Raw genomic sequence first — 6,361 nt, 5'->3', positions numbered from 1 at the left:
GGCTTAGATGTGCCCGATCCTTGGAGTTGGACACACACATACCACTGCACAGAGCAGTGCACATGGTCACTTCTCCACAAACACAGATCCACCTACACAAATCCACAGGGTAAGGGGACACAGACACAACATACTGCCCAGGTGGAGATGCACTTGCATGTGTGTGTGTGCATGCACGCACACACACACACACACACACATACACAAGACACCTGCAATTCTTTCATAGGAGAATATAACTCCCAAACATGCTATCACTCCTAGGTTTAGGAACAAAGTAAAAATGCAAATAATCTTATGATGAGATAAAGCATCTTCCCAGACTTGATGAGGTCTCCAATGTAAATAGAATGTAAATTCTGAACCTAGAGCCCTGGGGAAAGTTTGTGAAATGGACTGTGTATGGTCTGAGAGTGCTCCTGTCGGCAGAAGTGTCTGTGTCTGATACCTATTATCTTGCTCAGTGCCTCTGATTGTATATTAATAAAGTGGAATCTCACTTGTGTGACTTTGGCGTGTGTGCATCAGCTTCTTGGAGGCTGACTGTCCCCAGGGAACAAATAAAACCAGCTTCCTGACCAGATAACAGTGAGGAACAGACTCAGGGTACAGAGGGGGTACTTTTGCTCCAGGCTGGGTCCCTTCAGAGTAGATGCCCCACTCAGGCTGGGGCAACACCTGTTCCTCTGACAACCAGTACTAACTGGTGGCTCTCACAAGGTAAGGAAACTTTCCACCAACTGCCAGGCATTGCTGTCCAGAGGCAGCCTGGAGCAACGTGTTCTACATATAAGGACATGGATTACCTTAGGTTGTCCTCTCCATTTCACAGGGAAGGAAACTGAGGCTCAGCAGGCTCCTTTTGGCAAAGTCTCCTTTATCGGGTATTGGAACCCAGGTCTGTCTTCCCAGGAAAGGAATAAGGGGCCCAGGTTGGTGTCTGCAACTCCCTAACAGAAGCAGCAGAATAGGGGTGACCAAACCAGTGGTCAAAGGAGGGTCCCTGGAGGAAGGATTACCCCTAGACCTCCAGTTCTAAGGATTAGGACCCAGGCCTTACCCAGCTGTGCCCACAGTCCCTAGGGGCACCGCTCCAAAGGGAATGGAATTTGCTCTGATTTCTCCCTGGGGGCAACGCAGGCGCAGAAGACCAGGGGCCTGGAGGGCCAACTCCAGCTCCAGCCCCCCAAAGTGCCCCAGGCCTTCTGGCTTCATTCCAGTCTAGCCAAAGGGGGCAACGACATCTGCTTCCTCCAAGGGCCCCAGCTGGAGGGCAGCAAGACAAGGGCGGAGAAGGGGGCTCCTTTGTGGAGCCCACTCCCCGGGGTTCCTGGGGATCAATCATCTGAAAGCTGGAGAGACTTGTAATTTTATTCCCTGGGAGGAGGAGCCTGAGAAGTCGGCCAGTGGGGTGGGGATGAAACGGGGGATGGGGGGGGAGCGGCCAGGGGAGCTGTTCAGGGAGGGGAGGGACTTGGCTAGGTCTCGCAAGCCTTCTCCACTCCAAACTTTCACCAAACTCTTGGCCCCCGCCTCCCCGAAACCAAAACACAACAAGCCCAGGAGGAGCCGCGAGCGGCGCGGCAGGGCGGGCGGACTCGCGGCGGTACTGAGCCTGGGGAGGCTGATGCAACTTTCCCTTTAAGAAAGCCACCTGGGCGCACCGCGGTGCGGACCCAGCACGCCTGGGCCGGGGGCTGCAGCATGGTAAGGGGGCTTGGGGAAGGGGGCGCTGCGGCCCGCGCCTCTGTCCGTCCTGCCGTCGGTCTGGGTTTGGTATCTCCGTGGGGCTAAGCCCCAGGACCAGCGAGCGTGAGTGTGTGTGTGTGTGTGTGTGTGTGCGCGCGTGTGTGTGTGAGATCGCGCTTGCATGCGGGCATCCGTGGTTAAGAGTGTGGGTGCACGCACGGGGATGTCTGTCTCGCCGCAAAGATCGGGGGTAGGTGCGCGCGTCTGGGTGTCACCGCTGTCGCCAAGGAGCTGAGGCGGGCGAGAACGGGGGGGGGGGCGCTCCCGAAGGGGGGGCGCTGCGTGCCGACGCCGGCTTGGTCGGGGGCGGCGGGCGCAGAGCTGTGCGGGTAGCGCCGGAACCAGAACGTGTCACGGTCCGTCTGGAGCGCCAGTGGGTCTGCGCGCCGGGGGCCTTCGGCTGCCGGGAACCGGCGGGCCGGGTCTGCGCCCCGCGTGCGGGCTGCCGCTCCATCTCCTCGAACTGCTGGCCGGCCTGGCTGCCTATCTGGTTGCTCCAGCCGGCCTGCCTCCCTATCTGCCCACCCACCCACCGGCCGGGTTAGGGTTCCCGCGCGCCCGCGGGTCCCGGGAAGCCGCGCCAGGGGGTCCCGACGCCCTCGGGATCTTTGTCCGCGGCTCCTGGCCGCGGCTTTGGGAAGGCACTACGGCCGTGGAGTTATTTTGGGGCTGCTACTCCGGGGAAAATCCGCGCCCTCCCTACCCCAACCTTCATTCCGGGTGCGTGTGGGGCGGGCCCGGGCGGCCACAGGTGAGGGCAGGGGCCTAGGAGCCGGGGGCGCCCACCCTCAGACGGTGCCCCGCACCCCGTAGCCACCGCGGGGCTGTGGAAGGCGGCGGGGACGGGGCGGGACGGGAAGGGGGGCTAGCCAGGAGGGCCGGGAGGGGCCGGAGCCGGCCTGGGGGCGGGGCAAGGGGGCGGGGACCTCGGCGCCCCGGTACTTTTCCACCGCTGGGGCCGGGGGCGGGGCCGCCGCCTCCACACCAGCTGAGAGGCCCACACGTGGCGGCTGATGTAACACCGCCCCCCAACACCTCGCACCAGGATTGAATCGGACGCACCCTGCTTCGAGGAATCGGGGTGCTACGGGAGGTGCCGCAGCTCCAAAGGCGACCGCGCCCCTGCCTGCCGGCCCGGGGCCTCCTCGCTGTCTGCTGGCTGCTTCTTAAAGGAGCCGCGCCCCCTTTCGGGCCTGCTCTCCGTAGACCACGCCCCCTCCCTGGTCGCTCTTAAAGGAGCCGCATCCTCAGCTCTCTGACAGCTCCAGCACAAAGCTTGGGACTATTTCTTTGCTGAAACAAGCTTGATGCTTGGGCTGCTAGAAAATAAAGGTTGGGGTGGAGGGGGCGTGAGGAATGGAAAAGGAAAGAAGGACCGGAGAAGTCCAAAGTGAGGGAGCATCAGAAGGTTTGAGAATAGTGGGTGAGGGAACTGTGGAAGGGACCAATGGGCGGCACTGAGCATGCCCAAGTGTTTCCAAGGACCGCAGAGAAAACGCCCCCTTACTCGGCCTACACTGCGAGACTGCCGCGGTACCTGCTCTGTGCCCAGCCCTGGGGACACAGGAGAATCACACCTTTGCCCTGGAGATCTGTCCAGCTCATGGGGAGCCAGATTTGGACCTAGTAACCGTGCCTCAACACTGCATGTGACGAGCGTGTTAATTAGATGTACACAGAGTACAGTGAAAAGGTGACTGCACCTGGAGGAGGAAGGAAGGCTTCTTGAACATAATGCTATTGGGACAGGTTTGAAGATGGGTAGGATATATACAGATGGAAATGGGGACGAGGATGCTTGAGGAAGACAGAGCCGCCTGAACAAACATGGGTACAAGAACCTTTGGGAAATGCTGAATAGTCCCACATGGCGGCAGGTGGCTGCATGCAGCCAACCTGGGCTCTAGACAAAGCTAGAAGCCCTCCCTGGCTCCCACAGCCCCATCCACTCCCTCCTTCACAGTGAACATGCTTCCTCCTCCATCTTTCTCCTAAACTACGAGGTCCTTGAAGGCAGGGAAAGAGCCTGTCACCTTTCCGTTCCCAGAGAGGACTCCCCGGCTGGCTCAGATGTACCCTTAGAATTGATTGACAGACAGCTTTAGCCCTGTTTGGGGAGAAGGAAATACTGAGCAGTGAGACCGTAAAGATAACCGGGTCCTGTGACTGCCCTCTTACCATCCACAGCTCACTGGCAACTCACACCCAGCTCACCCTCTGCCCACTCTAAACCTGCAGGGCCCCAGCACTCCTGTCCCTGGGCCTGACACTGGCTTCTTCCTGTTGCACCAGCAGAAACCAGCGACCCCCTCCTTGTCCCTCACCTCCTGTCCAATTCATCACCAAGTCCTACCAATGTTACCTTCTATATTTTCCCAGATCTGTGCACCTTTCCCTACCCCATCACCACTTTCCTAGTCCAAGCCCCCTCATACCTGGCCTGGCCGCTTCCTGACTGTCTTCTCTTCCACTAACCCCTCTCTCCAGTCCTTTCCCCACACTGTATCTAGGGCGATGTTTTCAAAATGCACATTCCACCGATTGCCCCTGCCAGGTGCAACTCTGCCTCAAAGCCTTTGATCACTGACATTGCTCTTGGGATAAACACCAAAATCCAGGCCCCAAAGTCCCTGACCCTGCTTATCTGTCCACCTTTATCTTTGGCCACTTTCTCCCTGGCTATCTGAGTCCCAGCCTCAGGGTCTTTGCACGTATTATTTCATTTGCTTGACTCTCTCTTCCTTTTCTCTTCCTCACTATCGCCACTTTGCCTAAATAAGTTCCTCTGAAATAAGTTCCTTAAACATAAGCATCACTTCCTCAGGAGAGCCCTCTGTGACTCTCAGCCGAGGCCAGGTCCCCCTGCTGTAGACTCTCATAGAAGGATCTTTCTCCTTCACACCCTTTATGTCAGTATGTGATTGCATTTGAGTCACAAGTTTCCCTCTTTCCCCCTAGCTTGTAAGATGCAGGAAGGCAGAGACCAATGAGTTCTTGCTGCCCAGCGCAGGTCGGGCCCAGAGCAAGCCTGAAATAAATATTTGTGGAATAAATGAATTGAATTGTGGCCAGCCTTAAACGCCTGCTAAACAATCTAGGCCATATCCTGTTGGCTGTGGAGAACGATGGGAGGGAATCGAGGCTTTAGGGCTTTGGGAAGATTAATGGACGGGAGGGGAGGAAAATGTGGAGGACTTGTAGTAGAATCCAAAATGAAGCAGAGACTTCAGAACTTAACAAGGGAAGTATTACCAGACCCATCTTGCAGACTGAGAAAACTGAGGCTCAGAGAAGTTTAAGTAACTTGCTCAAAGTCACACACATGCTGAATGACAGAACCAGAATTCTAGCCCAGTTCTACCGGGTCTCAGTGCCCAAGCTCTTCATCACATGCTAAGCTAACTGCTTGCCAGTGATGGTCCATAAGCGGCAATGCTTCACACCCAACTCATTCTCCTGGAGACCAGTGCCAAGCAGTCTTTTCGTCACTGATCTCTAAACACTGTGAGCACAGGGACCGTATTTGCAGTCAGTGCTTGGGGATAACCTGAGTGAGAATGCTCTGTAGCCTCAGTTCCTGGGCAGAGTGTCCTCAGTTTACTTGCCTCACCAGGGGCCATACTAATTACCCGCCCATGAGGTGGCTCTTAATTATGCCATCGGCTATTTTTACTATCATTATTATTACTGTCATTATTATTCGTTGGCTGAAGAGGGACGGCTTTGGCGAAGTCAGACCTAGAGTTTGCGGCATGCGGTGAGTGAAGAAGACAAGGGTATGAGCTTCTAAGGGAGCATGCCCCTCCTTCTCCTCACAGCCCCCAGAAGGCCAGAGCCATGAGCAGCAGCCTCTTTAGGAGGACACTTTGAGAGGCAGAGAGAACAGCCTGGGTTACTGGACAAAAGGGAGATGGTTACAAGTCACAACTGCACCTGCCCCTGCCTCGGGGAGAGGGCTGTATAGGACACTGAGTGGCCAGGGCAAGGTCCTAAGGAAGCCAATGCTTGGTTTTCACAGGCAAGGAATTTCTTCCTCGTCTCTTCTGGCCTTCCAAAAACTTCCTGGGCCTGTAGGAGAGAGGTGGCCCTTGACAGGTGGCTGTGGGTGGGGCTGAGTGGCACAGAACGGCCTTTGGAGTAGAGTCTGCTCCCTGGGAGGGTAAAGAAGGGGCCAGAAGCTGAGCCCCGTCCCTCCTGAGACCCGACCCTATAGAGGTTGAACCTCCTTGTCCACCTGACCCAGGGTTTTCTTCCCATGAGAGAATTCTTTGAGGCTCCCTAAAGGTTGATTCCTCTCCTGAGGTCTGTCAAAAACGACCTCCTATTCCATCTGTGTTTGACATTAAGCCTGTATACACCGGCACAGCCGTGTGGCCACTCCTTCCATTGGTCTGCTGCCTCCTCCAGCTTGTCAGCCCCACATTGCCTGTCAGATGTTTCCTACAAGGTCTCTGGCTGAGCTGGACCATCACCCCAGTACGTCAGCCTTACCCATCGCCCTTCAATTCAGTTCAACCAAGACTTGCTGCAAGCAAGCACTGGGCTGGGTGCTGACACAGGAGGTAAATGAAACACAGACCCAACCCTCGGGGGAATTCACAGACTCATGGTT

At 56.5% G+C, this 6,361-nt stretch overlaps 1 protein-coding gene across 6 annotated transcripts in view; it reads left to right on the top strand.

Moving 5' to 3' along the window:
- Positions 1 to 1,395: 1,395 nt before the first annotated feature.
- SLC6A9 (solute carrier family 6 member 9) overlaps positions 1,396 to 6,361 on the top strand; it is a 31,935-nt gene continuing 26,969 nt past the window's right edge. Inside the window, exon 1 of one of the 6 annotated variants that reach the window (XM_045477037.1) lies at positions 1,396 to 1,707. The gene's annotated coding sequence lies outside the window, so the exon portion shown is untranslated. Of the gene's footprint in view, positions 1,708 to 1,818; positions 1,940 to 6,361 lie in introns of those variants that run through there. The other 5 variants (XM_045477034.1, XM_045477045.1, XM_045477035.1 and 2 more) reach the window with 5 other exon arrangements.

The sequence above is a fragment of the Leopardus geoffroyi genome, chromosome C1 (assembly GCF_018350155.1).
Source record: "Leopardus geoffroyi isolate Oge1 chromosome C1, O.geoffroyi_Oge1_pat1.0, whole genome shotgun sequence".
In the NCBI taxonomy this organism is placed as follows: domain Eukaryota; kingdom Metazoa; phylum Chordata; class Mammalia; order Carnivora; family Felidae; genus Leopardus; species Leopardus geoffroyi.
This window is presented reverse-complemented; position numbering and strand designations above follow the sequence as displayed.